The 18985-nt window shown below is 31.5% G+C and overlaps 1 long non-coding RNA gene across 2 annotated transcripts; it reads left to right on the forward strand.

Annotated features, from left to right (window-relative positions):
• Positions 1-10151: 10151 nt before the first annotated feature.
• On the forward strand, positions 10152-17590 carry LOC149795685 (uncharacterized). Of its 2 annotated transcripts, none has more exons than XR_016422136.1 (2): positions 10152-10453; positions 16650-17590. It is a non-coding gene; the product is annotated as an uncharacterized LOC149795685 (long non-coding RNA). The 2 variants fall into 2 exon arrangements; XR_016422135.1 differs by lacking the exon at positions 10152-10453 and adding an exon at positions 10593-10728.
• Positions 17591-18985: the final 1395 nt, after the last annotated feature.

An 18985-nucleotide genomic window follows, 5' to 3' on the forward strand; every position in this document is an offset into this window, starting at 1 on the left:
TGATTGACAGTTATGATCTTTATCACTGATTGACATATGAGTCTTTATCACTGATTGACAGTTATAATCTTTATCACTGATTGACATATGAGTCTTTATCACTGATTTACATATTAGTCTTTATCACTGATTGACAGTTATAATCTGTATCACTGATTGACATATGAGTCTTTATCACTGATTGACAGTTATAATCTTTATCACTGATTGACATATGAGTCTTTATCACTGATTGCCATTTATTATCTTTATCACTGATTGACATATGAGTCATTATCACTGATTGACAGTTATAATCTTTATCATTGATTGACATATGATTATTTATCACTGATTGACTTTATAGTCTTTATCACTGATTGACATTATAGTGATTTTCACTTATTGAAATAGTCATTATCACTTATTGATGTTATAAGTATTTATCATTGATTAGCATGATACTTTTTATCATTGACTGACATTATAGTAATTTAAAAAAATTGACATATATTCTTTATGACTGATATTATAATCTTTATCACTGATTGACATTATAGTTGTTATCACCGATTCATGTAGCATTGATCATTGATTGACATTATAGTTTTTATCATTGACTAACATTATAGTGATCTTCACAGATTGAAATTATAGTCTTTATCTCTTGCTAACGTTCTAGTCTTTATCATTGATTGAAATTATAGTGATGTACCATTACAACTGTGACAAGTTCTTACATTGCAACTATGAGTCTATTTACAGTAAATCAGCTTTTCTTGTACAGCTTGGTATTCATATTCCACACTGTGCAGTGTACAGTTTGTTTTAGCTGATGCACAGTAAGGGGACAGCTTTATCCAATTGAAAAGTCATCAATAACTTCTTTTAATTTTTGTACTCTGCCATAATCAGAAACTGCAATCGCATCAATCCAAGCTATTATTTCATTTATTTCTGTGTCTGTTTCCTCAACAGTGGTGTTTGTGCAATCACAGGTTCAGCAATCCTAGATAGAATGTGCAAAAATGCTTACAAACAGGTCCACGGCATCGGTAAAGTTAATTATGCGATTTGACTCCAATGCCTATTTATGATGTGGTTGAGCACCTGTACCAGCATGATATGTGACAAATATGAATTACAGTATTCATGATGGTTTGTTCTGCTGCATAGTTTTCCATGCATACACCTTTACAGTTATTGCATCCCAATGGCACTGACTTTTTCCAGTTTGCCATTTTGTATTACTGTAAGCCTCCAATGTTTTGTTTTTATTAAAATACAAAATCTTATGAAGTCTGCCAATGTTAACAATATTATCTGCTATAAGTTTCAGCAAGCCTAAATCATTGTTGTTCATAACTTAATGTATCACTACGTTCTGGCTATGTGCTTAAAAACGTATATAACATCTTTTGAGCCTCTTGATAAATCAGTATGATGCATTCAAATGAAACAGTGATTGAAGCTTTTCTGCCATATGTTTATACATATTTTCTTTAGTAAAATGATACCATTAACAGTGATCTCCCTAAATTTTTTAATACATTTTGAACATCAATCTGAGAATTTTTTTTCTCCATATTATATAGCATCGTAATTTTGCAATGTAATATATATGTTTGCTATATTTACTATAAAATGTCCCTACCAGTACAAACAATAATTTTCTAATAAAACGAATAAAAGTTATAGGGGATAGAGGCTATGTCCTATATAAAACCCAAAAGCTGAACATACAATATCACACTACTAATCTCAATAGTGACAAATTACATCCAAGCCTTTTTTTGGCTTTATGGAAAAAGGCTGATGAGGTTCCTATTGGTGGGCCTGTACAAGCAACTTAAAAGACATTTCAAAAATGCACATTTGTTATATTGTCTCAATAAAAATAAATTTACATTGCCCATTTGTTATATAAAGAATTATAAAAACTAAGCAATAACATAATACATAGAATGCTCATTATTGACCATCGGCTTTTAAAGTTGGGACATCTTGTGGGACAAAGTTTGGACATCTTGTGGGACAAAGTTGCTCTGTTTGCCAACAATTTTGTTGTCAAATTATATCCCGGATTCTTCAATTTTTCTTTATTAAACACTTTCATGTATTCAGAAATGTGCTCTTTCACAATCGTACCTCTCATTTGTTTTTTACACATTCGTTATTTGACCAACGTATGCATAACAAATCAAATGAATTATTTCCTAATATCCCTCGTAGCATGCTTTCAACCAGACGACCCTTCTTGGAAAGTTCACGCCTTATATCACTGTGTTGATGCACTTCACTTAAGGCTACTTCTGTCCGTGACAGTGTTGTATGTATGCTCCAGAAAAGAACAACTATATCGCACGAGATAAACATCTACAAAATTTATTTTGATAAAATTTCCGTGTAATAAAATCATGTATTGTTGTTATCTATGCAGTCTAACAAAAATATTGGCAATTTAGGTAGTTATCTCTTATAATGAATTTTGTCATTCATTTGTAAACCCTGAGAGTTTGAAATATGAAAAGAACTTTAAAAAGATTTTTTATATGCATCAGTAGTACTCGAGATCATCTTAAAAAAGCACACCGATCTATATATTATGCTATGCAAAGAAATTCTCAACCACCAGCTGCAACATATCAACTTTTCTGATATTTTTATGATACCCAAAGAACATATTCATTGTATATTATGTGTATGCATGGTATATTCGGATGTGTTGTATAGCCCACTCATATGTGGAACCTGTTTAAATGACACCCATGACAAAATTTAATTTTGATAGAGTAATAATTTGTACAGTAGTAATTGACCTATTCAAGTATAGTTTCGTTATATGAAATGTACAAATGTCGACTTTTTTATAAGGGGCATACACTAAACATGAGAATATTAACTTATTATACTGTTTTAGATGAAACTCTCATATGATGTCTTCATTATGGAATTTTACCTTCATTTCATGTTTTTAATTTTACAAAGCCATTTCCTGTTTGTAATATTGCAGTTTTGCATATAATGTCACATCGAAATTTTATAAAATATGTCAATCTTGCATCAGAGACATCACACTGAAATTTACTTTATGTAACAAAATCAACCATTCAGGTAAATTTAGTTATTCAGGCTGCCTTTTATAAAAGGATGTTTATGTAGCAAAATCAACCATTCAGGTAAATTTAGTTATTCAGGATAACTAAGATAAAGGATATTTATGTAATAAAATCAACCATCCAGGTAAATTTAGCTATTCAGGATTACTTTTATAAAGGATATTTATATAATAAAATCAACCATTCAGGTAAATTTAGTTATTCAGGAGAACCTTTATAAAAGGATGTTTATGTAATAAAATCAACCATTCAGGTATATTTAGTTATTCAGGATAACTAAGATAAAGGATATTTATGTAATAAAATCAACCATCCAGGTAAATTTAGCTATTCAGGATTACTTTTATAAAGGATATTTATATAATAAAATCAACCACTGAAGTAAGTTTAGTTATTCAGGATAATGTTTATGAAAGGATGTTTATGTAATAAAATCAACCATTCAGGTAAATTTAGTTATTCAGGATAACTATTATAAAAGGATATTTATGTAACAAAATCAACCATTCAGGTAAATTTAGTTATTCAGGATAACTTTTATAAAAGGATGTTTATGTAACAAAATTCAACCATTCAGGTCAATTTAGTTAATCAGGATAACTTCTTAAAAAGGATGTTTATGTAACAAAATCAACCATTCAGGTAAATTTAGTTATTCAGGATAGCTTTTATAAAAGGATCTTCATGTTACAAAATCAATCATTCAGGTAAGTTTAGTTATTCAGGATAACGTTTATAAATGTATGTTTATGTTGGCAAATCAACCATTCAGTTAAATTTAGTTTTTCTGTATACTTGCTCGGCCTGGTGTCAGGATAATGTGACTGGGTGGAACATCATGGTACGTGTCTGCGGCATGATGCCCCAGTGCTAGACATCACTATAAACTGCCACACTGCAGACATCATAGCGATATGACTGAAAAATTGTTAAAAGCTACGCTAAAGATCCTCATCACACTTACACAAAATCAACCATTCAGGTACATTTAGCTTTTCAATAGACCTTTTATGAAAGGATATTTTTGTAACAAAGTCAAATATCAAGGTAAATCTAGTTATTCTGGATAACTATTTTGGAAAGATATTTTTGTAAGGAAATCAACCGCTCAGGTAAATTTAGTTATTTAGGATAACATTTTTAAAAGGATGTTGATAAAACAAAATCAACCATTCAGGTAAATTTAATTATTCAGGATAACTATTATGAAAGGATGTTTATGTAACGAAATCAACCATTCAGGTAAATTTAGTTATTCAGGATAACTTTTATAAAAAGATGTTTATGTAACAAAATCAAACATTCCGGTAAATTTAGTTATTCAGGATAACTTTTATGAAAGGATGTTTATCTAACAAAATCAACTGTTCAGGTAAATTTTGTTATTCAGGATAAATTTTATGAAATATTGTTAATGTAACAAAATCAAACATTCAGGTAAATTTAGTTATTCAGGATAACTTTTATGGAAGGATGTTATGTAAGAAATTCACCCATTCAGGTAAAATTAGTTATTCAGGACAACTTTTATGAAAGAATGTTTATGTAAGAAAATCAACCAATCAGATAAATTTCATTTGCAATTTATGAAACTTATTGAATGCTTTTGAAACTCCCTCAATGGTTCCCCAAACATTCTTGAAAATTAATGCCTTATTTTGTATCACAAACATTTTACAAAATGACCACTTGTGTAAAATCCTTTTTTTCTATTGGCAAGCACATTTTAATGATACACAACTCAGTTTGAGTTGTATGGCCTATTCAATATACCAGAATAGTCTACATTGTCATGTATATGATAATGGTGTCAAAATTACTGATTGTTAGCTCTGCTGGTCATGGACACGTAGAATACTCTGTTGTCCATGGTTAATCCATCCATTGGCACAAGTGGGTTACTGCCATTCTTCCAATACTATTTGGAGGATTCCATTGAAAGAATGTATATTTTGGAGATACTATTCATGGACCATTGAAAGTTGTTAAAGATAAACTTATTTCAGCTGAAGATACAAGCCTTTAATCTTATCAATCTTGTTTCTAATTTTAATATAAGTTGTCAAAGGCCTGTGAAACTGCATGAACCAGTTTTCACTCTACTTGGTTTTTAAAAAAATTAAGGTATGGCAAAAATACAAAGAAAATCTTTTTTCGTCCTCGTCATACAATTCCGGCTTTCTTGCTCTTACCTCAAAATCCTTTTCAGGCAAAGTACTATGGTTCTTTTACAGTTGAAAAGAGAGCGATTTAAATATCATTAATACTTCTGGGAGGCAGAAACAAAAACAACATTGCCATATAAACACATTAAAGGGATATCTTGATAGAAATAGCCAGGTTAATCATGCAATCAAATTAGTTGTACTTTTCCCACACAATGAGGATTTTAGCAATGGAATGCAGTTGGATTGTAGTGACTTTGGTGTAACCAATCTTCTGATTTCATATATTATTAATAATCTTGACCAGCAACAAGACACAAATTAATTAAAGCAGCTATTACTTGAATATGAGTACTTGTTTCCAAATGTTCCAACATGAGCAAATACAATCTGCCATGATGTTGAAATTATCGATTCCACACCTGTGAATCAGCATCCGTATAGGATGAACACCCTCTAAAACAGGAATATTTGAAAAAAGAAATTCAGTATTTGCTGGAGAAGGATTTTAACGAACCAACTAAAAGTGACTGGAGTTCACCATGTATATTTACTTGTACCCAAACCAGAAAATACTTTCTGCATGTGCAATGACTATATAAAAGTAATTAGCATGCCCCAGACTTATTCATTTCCATTGCCAAGAAATAATGACTGCATTTATAAAATTGAAAATGCAAATTATGTCACCAAATTTGAACTTTTAAAAGGATTCTGCAAAGGAGATTATGACATTCATGACTCCAGATGGACTTTATCAATATAAAGTGATGCCATTTGGGATCAAAGGTTCACCTTGTAATTTTCAACATTTAAAGAACATGATTGCATCTGGTGTAGATAATTGTAATGCTTACATCAATGATGCACAATAACACATGGAAAGACCACTTAGAGACAATTGGGAAATTCTCTAATAGACTTACTGATGCAAATTTGACAATTTATCCGTGCTTACGGAATATTTCTAGTACATATCATAAATATGGACAAGTTAAACTTAAAGATGCAAACATCAAGACTATCTCTGAATTCCCTGTGCCTTCAGTAAAATACAGTTATTGCAATATTTAGGTATGGCAAGATACTAACTGAAATGTTGCTCCAAGTTTTTGATAACTGCTGGACCTCTGCCAAATTTATTGAGTAGGAAAACCAAGTTTCATTGGTCTGAAAAATGTTAGGAAGCTTTTGATAAGCTATATGCCATACCTACGAATGCACTAGTTCTTTAAGCTCTTAAATTTCAGTCATTTAAAATTTCTTTTGATGCACGTGATGTTGGGGTTCGTGAAGTATTGATTTAATAAGATAATGATGGTGTAGATCATTCAGTGTGCTATTGTTTTAAAAAATTAAATAGGCACCAAGGAAATTATTATACCATTGAAAAGGAATGTTTGGCTTTGATATTAGCTTTGCAACACTTTGAAATGTATATTAGTTCATCTCCTCCGATTAAATGTATTTAGTGATCAAAACCCCCTTACTTTCATTGGCAATATGAAAAACAAAAGTCAGAGATTATTAAGGTGGAGTTTGATGAAGCATGAATACAATATTGTCATCATGTTCATCAAGGGAAAATACAATATAGTAATAGATGTACTTTCAAATGCATAGAAATATTATATTGTCTCTTATGAACTTTTGTTTCATTGATAAGGTGTTTCATCTTATGTTTTAATTTCGTGTACATTTTTTTTATTAATAGATAAAAGAAAGGTTTATTGCATGAATCTTTCTTTTTCTTTATGCTGGTAGGTTTTATGTATACTTAATTTACATTGTTTGCAATTTCTATTTTTATTTCATTAATTGCTATGTGTTATTAAAGTCATATTTGGTATCTGACTTTGTCCAATTCTACCTGACCTTTTTTCTGTAAACAACTATACATAGCTAATATTTCCTCTATGAGTATGGGTTTAATATTAGGATTATTATTGATATAAATACAATTATACATCTTGGTCTGAGTCAAGGACATTGTGTTTTCTATGTTTATTTTAGTTATAATTGTAATGACAGACCTTCTAAATATTACTGAGATTTTATCTTGTAAACATTTGTAACCTTCTAGAATAAAATTTTCGATTAGGTAATATTTTTTCTTATATAAACTGCTTATTGTGACCTAGGTCAAATAGAGGCTTATAAAATCTTGTTTCTGGAATAATTACTTATTCATGCTGTAAGATGTGAGCAGAATCAGTTGTATTATTGTATTGTCGAGTGTTACATTTGGGTTGAAATTTATATATTAAAATTACTTAATTCGTGTTATTCATTGGAAATACAAAGTGCCCAGAAATATTATTCTTGGAAATAAGACTTGAATTTATAGTGAAATTTCAAATAAGGATATATTCTTGATTGTATTATCGTGATTCAACAAAAGACTGTTGTCATTTCACTACGACACAGGCCACTACAGGCATATCACCACTTCCAGCATTGGATTTATTTTAGAATACCACTAAAGTTTGTTCAGATCTTTAATCCTTAGGAATTAATCAAAATTCTGGGATTATCTGGGATTTATTTTACAATAATGTAAGTTTTTTTTATATACGTTTTCACTTTGTACTATCGGCAGATAAATTGAATTTTACAAAACTTATTGGTTCTTGCTAGTTTCTATTACTTATTTAATACCATAGTTTCATAATAATTTCTACTTTGGCTATACTGGTCCACATTAAATAACAAAATGTTCACGATGCAGATGGTTCTAATCTTTCAAAATTCAGTGCTAGGGTATATTATAGAACTAACAATTTTGAGCAAACTGCCCTATCCTTGTTACAGCAAAGGCGAATTTCCTACTAATCGGAGGGATGCACTAATTAAATTAAAATAGGGTTTGCATATTTGATATATGATTTGTGTTCGTTTAGTGAACTTTTCTGCGTGATGTTTGAGAAATCAGAATGAATTTTGATATTTCATGATCCTAGTTGTCAATGCTGTCTTAGTATCAGAACAGTCTAGTCTTGTTGATGCAAGGTATGTTAATCCAAATGCATGTCACTAGCAAGAAGAATTTGCTTTCATTCAATGAAAATCCATGGCATATTCCTGCCGCATTAATATGGCTTCTTAATAAATGCAATTTGAGTTGGATTAACATGGGACAAACAGTATATTTAGTGAAATATCATTCAGTCGATCAGCTAATAAATATTCAGATATTGTGGTTATTGGCTCTGTTTTACTTTATAAACTGTCCAAATGTCAGAGTTGAACTTCTATGAAAATGAAAATTGGAAACTAAAACTGAAAATTAAAGCTACAAATTAAAGATTGACAGTGTAGTAGATGGTCACTTTAACAGTGTAGTAGATAGTAAATGTGGCATACTGGTGGTTCCAACAGCGTGTTGCTATTGTGTGAGTGTTGGATAGTAGACAAACTAGATGCTGGATAGTAAATATCTGTATGCTGGTCAACGCAGAAGGAATGTTGATGCTAAATTGTGGGTGTTGGATGGCGTATAAGTAGTGATGCATAGGAAATAACGGGGTAATTGTCACTCTAAACGACTTATTAAATGATCGATAACTAAGTGTTTTGTAGTACAACACAATGTGATGGTCACTCCAAATGCCGTTTTGATAGTATGGTGTGTGTGTGTTAGTTTAGCAGGTAACTGTGTCGGGTTCTGTGCACTCGTATGTGGGCACTGCGATGGCGCACATGGATTGTTTTGTTTCCTGTTTACAATTTATCTCGATTTTCTTAATGTTTTAAATAAGGACAGACTAGATATGTTTTAAAAATATATTGGCATAAACGTCCTGAAATACTGTAGGTTAATACATACATGACACGAATCTCTGGTTAAAGTAGCGCATTTTTTTCATATATATATATATACCTTACAGTCTTTGTCATTCTTTCCATTTTCCACGTTGCTGTTTACGAACAGGCATTTGTTTACATACTGAATGTGTCCCGAACATCCCATCATCCTTTCATAAAACATAATCTTCCAGCATCCGTAAAACAAAACTTAATTATTGTGTTCGTAATTTAGTATCACCTTTTTTGAGGAAAATATGCTGCAATGGCTGATGGTCAGTTATAGATTTGGCACAAAGTTTCAGTATCAGGCAGTTAAAACATTGCAAATTTGTTATAGTTTACCGAGTTGCAATGCAAAGTGTTTAATGGCTATTAGTGTACATAACATATATTTGCAATGATAATGTCGTCCTTATAGCGTGGGTTTAAGGTGACTAAATTTATGCAAATACATGGACTAATTTTATGAAAATAAACTATTTGTCATGTAATTGTAATGATTCTTTAGTTTGGAAAAAAAATAATTAAGAAAAAATAGGCATTTGTTTTTATGTATGTTGGTATTTTTTATTTTTAACGTAGCTTTAATCGTTATAATCCTATTGCTAGGTCAACAGCGTGTCAGTTTATAATAATGATTAGCACTAGGGCATCCTTTCGCAGACATGTAGCATCATGCTCCACCCAGTAACATTATCATGACACCAGGCTGACTATTTCTAACAGCAACTAAGCGATGCAGCTGCTAGTACCATTTTTATAAGTCTAGTATGATTCTGCTACAGTTCAAACCCGCTACCCAGACCTGCCGATTCTAACGATTTTGCTATAAGTCTTACGAAAATTACCCTTAAAATATGGACTTACGGCATACTAGCAAAAACTACGGAAAAATTATCGTTGCCGAAAGTCCGGATAATTGGTTCATCCGTGTTTTATTTGGATCCGGGTTCCATGTTAGAATTAGTAAAAGTAGATAGCGAACCAGACAAACTTTACAACAGCACCCCAGACGCTTTAAACTGCACCTTTTTGTTCATGATAAGCGTCTGCATGATCAAACAGTGGATTATATAATTTTTAAAATGGCGTTCAGAAAGAGATGCATGTTTAAAGGGAAAATAAGCTTCTAGTAAAGTGTTACAAATCAACACAGAAGAATAAAGAGTACTCAGATTTTTGAGAATAAAAGCTGGAAAGGAAACAATCACGAAAATTGGACATTACTTGTCAGTTTGAGTATGTCTCGTGGCGGGAGATATGATTGCCGTCGTCATGTGAAATGGAAAACAATTTCCAAGAATTATGTAAAGTTGAAAGATAGCAAACAAGCCACTGTGCTGAATAGGATTTGGAATTAGAGTTTGTGCAATTGTACTAGTGGTAAATAAAGTCCACGCGTACTTTACAAACTTTTCAGTTGAACAGAATGTTTATCGTCGATGCGTAGAACTTTTAATTACGTTTTCCAGCTTTACAATAGCAGTAATTGATATTTTGTTACACCTTACACTGAACACGTTACACTGAAAACTGGTCAATCTTAGGGAGAAAAAAATCAACTGCCTTAATGAGATGGACTCGTCAGGGTTGGCAGGTCTTCTCTACATCCTGCATCCGAAACAGACGTTCTAAACATTCAGCCACCAGAACGTTTGGTATTTGTTTTTTTTTATTATAAATAATTGTAGGTAGATAATTAGTCCTGCAATGTAAGACATAGAACATGTTGGTTTTGTTTTAGTGCTATGTCTTACTATTCAAATAACGGCCTTGTATAGCGTGTTCCGATGTCATTGACATTGGAACAAATAGTCAAAGTTTCAGGAATATCACACATTTGGTAACATATATCGACACTCTTCCATTAATGTATGTGTAATTAATATACCTACTGTGCTGTCTTTATCCTGGCGGAATGAAAATATGACACAAGCAAATGGACGCATTTTCATGTTCTGTTGACATACATTTGAATTTGTTGCAATGCGACGGTAGTCGAGGTATGCCAAAGTATGTTTAAGTAGGTTCATGTGGCAGACATGTTTCTTGAACGAAACGAAACATTGCTTTACAGTTCCAACATGCATAATATATTTTTTTATTCATTTTGTTAAATAATAATATTTCGCTTTAACCCGATTTCGGTATTCTTGTCTTTCATCGCTTTCCAGTCAACTGAAATGTAGGCCAACGAAACATTAAAACAGGTCCATTTCTTTTGTGAGAATTTGAATTTATTAGAGAAAAGACATCAGAGTAAGTAAAGTCTGACTAAAACATTTTGACTTTAGTTGCCAGTTGTGAGATATTCCTGAAAATTTGACTTTCGTTAAGATGTTAGTCTACATCAAAACATACTACACAGCACTGTTAGTTAGGCATTAAGACCCTGACGCCCAAAACATAAATATCAGCATCAAGGTCTTACATGTAGGACTAGTAGATAATGAGTATACACTAAATGCAAACGAGAGTAAAATATTCAGAATGAAAGATTTCATAGCATAGGTCATTTCAGGTTAACCAGATATTATCACATTTACATGGGCACATGATAAAACATTTATTGCATGTCACAAATAGATTCAGGTGTTGTAGAAGAATGAATAGCTGCTTTTTAAATATTAAAATTTGAGAATTTTAATTCTACTATAAAATTTGGAATTTGTTTTTTGATCATAAATGCAGGTAGAATTTGCATATCTTTTACCACATTTTCTTGATTGATACGAGACATAATTAAGATAATAAAAATCTGCTTTGAACTGACTAATAATCCAATAAACACTGCTAAGTGGCCATTGCATGACAATCAAGCAAAAAACTATTTAAAAAACTAACATAAATTTCAATTGACAAGACTTTTTTTTATTGGTATTTATGTTTTATTTACAGCAGTAGGCATTAATTGCATTTTCATTGATGCATATTTTATTGTATGTTGCCATTTTCAGTATAATTACAATAGTTGTAATAGTTTGTTTTCATTAAAGAAAATTTAACAGCATTGGAATTGATAAAGGTTGTGAATTTCATGATGTAGATTTTAAATTTCCTGGCTCTAAATGCTGTTTTGATGATGAAAGTAACTATATATCAAGATTTAATTTATCAGGTTTAATCTGGATTTTATTCATGTTATCAAATGGAAGCCTATCTCCATTTTCAGATTTCTATGCCTTTAAGAAAAATGTGATAACACACAAAATCCCACGTTATATTTGGATTCACTCTATCCAGTTTGTGTAGACTAGTATATATTTTTCAACAATAACATCATACAAAAATGAACATCGTCTGATCCTTTCTTATTTATCTAAATATATCGTAAATATTGAAACTTGCGCCTACTAATTTTTTTCTCCCTTGAATTGTGACTTTTTCATTTAAAAATCATTTTGTCCAAGTTTGAGAAATTGTAAGTATTAGTGATATGTACATTTCAGTCCATACATCTTTTAATTCATTTTAAAAGTAGAAGGAACCATCACAAACATCTATGTAGATAATATCATGAATGTTGATATCATGAATGCCATTTTCATGCCATTCTTTCATGCAAAATCTTTGTAACAAGAACATGTGTACATTTTATCATATTGGTCAAACATTACCAATTGCTTCAGTTTTCAACTTAGTAAATTGTTGCCATGTTTTTGTTAAAACTAGCACGTGTCTGCTTAATGGATTTTCTCCACCATAGTGTCTTCAGCACATTAATAAAGTCTTTAAATTTGTTACCATCTTCAGACCTTGATTCTTGATTATAATCTTGATCATATGTCCTAATGTGATTTGGTTCTGATTTTCTGGCTTCCCAAAACAAATTCTTTTAGTGAGAAATTGGATTTGGCAATGATTGAAATAGGTGTATGAATTCTGATTAAACTTAGGATTTAATTATGGTAATTTTTCTAAAGATATTTTCCACCTTTATCAACTATTTCAATCCTAAACATTGATTAGACTTGAAAAATGCACAACTTTAATTTCAAAATGCCTTTGATTTAAGTAAAATCATTGTCAAGAAAATTGCTAAATGAAGTGGCACTAAAACATGGATTTCTGCTGTCAAATTCAAGGTCTGAAAACTTGCATTTTCTGTATTAAAGCATTAAAGAATAATCTGCTGAGGGTCTGATACTTTCCTGGTCATTCATTGATAGACACTTTTCATTAAATCTTGCTCATTGCAGTAGTTCACAGGATGTTCTGACCCACCTAATAGTCCACCGCCATTTCTCTTTTCCTGTGTTATTTAGTTCCCTGTTCTCAGAAAGCTAACACTATCCTATGCATAACTATTTAACAGGTCTACACATGTTGCCAAGACTTGGTAAAATCCAGATGCAGTCTTTGCATCATGTAATGTATTTGAACTACAAAAACATGACAAGTATCTTATGAATGGTAATAGTATTGCCTTTATTTCAGATCAGGGTTTCATATTAGATGCAGTGTAAGTGGTCAGGGAACCAGACAAACTTTACCTCCCTCGGATGCCTTAAAATGAGCAACATTAGTGATTTAAAACATCTTCATGATCAAGCTGTTGACTTTTTTGTAACGGCATCCAACAAGATGACAAGATGAAATAGACAATAAACCTCTTAAAAAGTTTTTGATATTTTGTTACAATTACTGAAAACTATTCCAACTTATGGAAGAAAAAACAACTGTATTAAAGAGGTCTTATTAGGGTTGGCAGGTCTACATTTAGGGGAAAATTCATACTTTCAAAGTTAAGGTCACATGTCAATAGTTTAAGCTTCAGCTGCATTTACCCATCAGCTTTACTAACATCTGTTTTAAGATAAATGGATGTAAACTAGTGAAACTTGTTACTACAGTTGTGCGAAAATCACTCGACATAGATAAATGCATTTGTATACAATATGTGGATGAGTTGAAGTGATAACTCTAAAGCAAATTTTTGGCTTTATGAAGTTGTTAACCTTGGTGGGATTAGGTTAAGATCTGTATTTGTTTCGGTGAGGTATGCATGTTCTGCAAACAGAAATGTACTTTATTTAATTTAACATGAATTTTATCAGTTTGCAGTTGAGTGTTGAACTGCACCTATTATTGATGATGATAACCTCAGAAACAATGAGAATATCCCAGTCAGGCTGATGATCCAGAACAACACACAAGCAATAATGAATTTTTGACCCATAACACATTTACACTGTTAGCTGAATCAGACACAAATTAATCTGAAGTATAACAGTGAGTGAATAGCAGCACGTGGCATGCATTACTTGGAACATTACCTACAGAACCACATACAAATACACAAATACTGTAATTAATGAAAATTATTTTCATCTGATGAGGAAATTCTGAATGACAATGAGAGATTGAGCATGACCACGCTGAGGGAAGAAATATATATTGTTTAGGGTTTCTGATATGGCTACTGTAACTGTTTGATGACCCATGTTGAAATGAAAAGTAATGTCAGCTGCACCTTTATGCATGTCTGGTTTTAATTAAAAGTTAAGTTATCCTGAGTTTAATTAAATGGTTGAAAATTAGACACAATACCAAACATACCTCGGGTGGCATAGTTCTGCTTGAGAAAATCAGTAAATTTATAAAACAATTCTTGGTTGCACAACAAAATTATTGGTTGCAATAATAATTAAACACCACTGTGGGAACCAGACTCATCAAGAAAACAGAAAGCAGTTACGTAATAGATTTTTTTTCAGGTACACGTGATGGTTGTTGAAACCAGTTGGAATGATCTTTCATATGTTGGACATTTTGAAAAAAATGTTATTTAAATAGATTAACGAACAACTTCATTAGAAAAAGCGCATTATTAAAATTATTTTCGACGTGATTGTAAAATGAGGATTCAGTCAATAAACAGCCCAGTTCCCTAACTCCGCTCCCCCCATGGTTTTCTCGCTGTCAAAGCGATTATTTTTCTCCAATTTTTGGTGGTCCCTCGGTAACTCGCGCCTCGTTTATAGTGTGGTCTATGTTTGTGGACCCTGTTGTGCGCAAGTTATCAAGGGAGAGGTGTACATCAGTTATTTTAAATTTTATTTATTTTATTTTGTTTTATTTTGTTTTGTTTAATTTATTATAGAGTTATGTAACTTTAGGCAATATTTAGGACAGTACTTTTTTGTTTATTCAAGTACAAATCAGTATTTATTTAAGGAATTTATTGTTTATTTTCAATTCCTCTTTCTTCCAGATAATATGCATTCTAGTCACTTCTAATTTATTTTTACAAGCAAGCTAGATATTATTATATTATTTGTTTTTTGAAACTCAGTTATATGGTCAAGTGAGTGTTGTCCTCACAGACCAATACTTTTATTTATTTCTTTATTCATATTTTTAATTAGTTTTATGAAGCTAAAGGCATACAGAGAAGTTTCTCTACAAGTATATAATTCCTTTACATAAATTACAGGTATAATAAAGTTCTTAGGGAAATAGAATATCAAAGTTAGTGAGTGTTTTCATCATCGACTTGGCTTTCTAAATTCAATTCAACAATTCTTGATTATTCTAGCAATCTATAAAACATATTTTATGTTTCTATTTTATAATTTATTAGTTGTATAAGTCATTGTGAGTGTTTTCCTTACCAGCTTGACAGCCAATTTACTTCTGTCTATATCAATTCACTTCAAATAAGTATTATGCTATAGTCAAGCAAGTGTCTTCCTTGCAGGTTTTACATTTCACATATTACAATCAAGTCATATTTTCTCTTCTGTAGTAAACTTTATTGCAACTAAATCCACATATGGTAACTCTTGTATAATTTTCATTCATCAGAAGAAGTAATAATATAATGAACTATAGTGCTAATGTGTACCCTGACGTGAGAAATTATCAAATACCATACTGTACCTCAAGACAATTATATTATTTTGGCTTAGTACACAAACATCAAGACTGTCATGGTTATGAACTGACTTTATTGAATGTTTCTTAATAAATGAATCATCTTGTGTTATGGTTGAAAAGAAATCAAGAGTTTGAGTCCACTCCAACCTGCCCTTCTTAGTCAGGTGATAAGAAGCATACATATCCCTCATGCCGTACTCCAATGTAGTATTATCAGGAGCTATCATGGCCATTACAGGTTTAAAAGAAATTTGGAAATTTCCATGAATAATAATTAAACTTAACATTTTATTTACTGAGGAAAAAAACGTTTGTAGTATATTATTTCATCACAACTATATTCACAGGTGTTAAAACAGAATATGGATTCTCTGGATTGCATGTGATATATCTATTTTTTAGAAATGAAAATCAACAGACATAATGTAATAAGCGGAAGTTACCTGCAAAAAGCAGAAGATATTAGGAGATTGGAAGGTAGGCATGGAATGACTCTAAAAATATTTTTTTTTCTCCCGCTGTGAGAAGTTGACAGATATGCATTGGAAAAACACCAAACATAAATTGTATTGTTTTAGCTAAGGAATTTGCATTTGACTTTGTTATCAGTAAAATAAATAGTCCTTGAAATTGGTTTCTGCTTTTTGCTCTAATCTGGTAATACAAATAAGTTGAGGAGCTCTACCTACTCTCCTTTCAGATGCAGACTATGGGAATGACTAGAATTGTGGAGACTGTTGTCAGTGAACCCCTTCTGATGGACCTGCCCAATCCTGCCAATGTCACAGAGAAGATTCCAGAGGAGTTGATCACAGCGAGTGTGGAGCATATAGAAGACCTAAGTTCAGAATCCAGTGAGGCACTACGTGATCTGGCGAATTTTGAGGGAGATTGCTTCAAGGAAGTAAAGAAGCCAGGTGCATTCTCAAAGCCATTTCCTCAAAGTCATGGACCTCAAGTGTGTTTGTATGTGTTTGTGTTGTGAACATACCTGACTGTATTTATGACATTTTCTATGTTTGCTTTCATATATATGCCTGCCATAAGATTTAACCTGTTATGTCATGTTGTCCACTTATCTGTTTGTCAGTTTCCAGTGTTGCTTCTGCATGATAACTTTGTCAACCACGTTGTGAAAGAAATAATCCTATTAGAGTCATCTGGTCAAGGTAAACGATTTACTTAGGAATCTGGAAAGTCACATGGTCAGGGTAAACAACTTAATTGCAAAACTAGTTTTACACGTCAACAATACCTCTACATGGCATCAAAGTATGTGCATGACTCCTTTCAAAATTTCATTCATCCTTTTCATTTCTCACTATTTGTTTCTTATGCTCGAAGTGATGCTATTCCAAACTGGTTAGGGCTAATTAGGATCATCTTTCCAGAGTCAGTAAAAGCTGTAACTCTCAAGTCAAAAAGAAACAATTGAAGTTAAGGCTGAACAAGTTCAAAATTAAAATTAAACAAGCGAGTTGTCTCTGCACTTTGGCATTTAAATAAAACATGTCATATGCAATTACTGGTTTATTATTGAAGCACAGGTTTTAACTATTAACATTTTGGCGTGGATCCGAATCTTTTATCATGGGAAAATTGATAAGGTTAGCATTGTCTTTCAAATCTCTATAATCAGTCTTTTATATGTCGTAGCATAAAATCCTGTGCATATTTTGATTCCACTTGGAATTAAAAATGACATGAAGTTTTGGACTTAATTTAAGTCTTGCAAGAGACTCTTTCTAGATAAAACTGGTGTGTATTTTGGCAATAATTAAATGCACAGTATTGATTTTAGACTCTGGATTTTAGTCACCATCACAAGGATATTCACCACCTGATATAACTGAAAAGGTGTGATTCAACACTTTCTCTTTGAATCTATACCTTGTCGACAAATGTATTGCATACACTGATGTCAAGGTCAAAAGGTCATATAACACTTGCACTTGGAATCTATACCTTTTTGATATTGTTTGCATTGTTTTAGTATGTATTGTGTCAGCTGCAGGTGTAGATCAGTTTTAATTCATTTCTTTGTGAATGTCTGTTTTGGTTCATCTATCTTGTCAGCTGACCTAGTAACATTTTTTTTTTGTTTTATGAAGGATTTTGTAGGTCTTGCTAGAGAATAAAATTAACTGGTCTTTTCATTGTAATAATTAAAAGTATGGTTTTGAATACTCTGGCTTTGGTCACAATCACAATTTCTTGTTGTCTGAATTACTGAGATTGTTATTGCATATTTTATTTTTATTTAGACATGCTTATTTACTTGTATATTCTGTATATTAATAATATGTATGTAACATAATAAGTATTTGTTTTGTAGCTTGTGAATAATTGTGCCAATTAAATCATTACTGAAAATCATCTGTTCTTTGTAATCATTTATTGTATGTTCATTTTATTCAATTTCATTACAATTTATGTATTCTTCTTGTGCTTTTTGTGTTGTTTTTGAGCCCATTTTAAGTGTAGGAAGTCCTTATTTTTGTATATACTCATGTATAAGCCAAAAATTTAAAAAGAAAATAAAAGCCTTGAAGAAGGGATGTCATCTTATCCATGTGACGAGGTCAAATTTTTAAATTTTTGATGTTTTCTTGTTAGCTATTGGTATATATTCAGGGCCGGCATGGTCACTAAAGGTCATTGAAAGTCATTAAGAAATGAAAATCTCATTTCAAGGCTTTTGAAAGTAATTTATATTTCATCTAGTTCATTGAATATTAGACAGTTTGCTTGAAAATAAAAATGTGATTAGAAATTTTATTTTCAAGTCATTTTTTATACTTTGTGTGACAATTGGAAGTATGTTTTGATTTTCAATCATATGTTAATAATTCTACCATTGACACAATTCACAATCCGGTATCAGGCATATGTGGCATGGGACAGATTCATAAATTGGCCACTGTCAAATTTCTTAATTTCAGGCTATGTCTCAACTTTTTCGTGTATTTTAATAATTAAAGATATGGATTTCTTGAAATTGATATGTGGCATATACACCTCCCATAGTTACTCTGT

The sequence above is a fragment of the Sinohyriopsis cumingii genome, chromosome 7 (assembly GCF_028554795.1).
Source record: "Sinohyriopsis cumingii isolate HCF-2022 chromosome 7, ASM2855479v2, whole genome shotgun sequence".
NCBI classification, from domain to species: Eukaryota; Metazoa; Mollusca; class Bivalvia; order Unionida; family Unionidae; genus Sinohyriopsis; species Sinohyriopsis cumingii.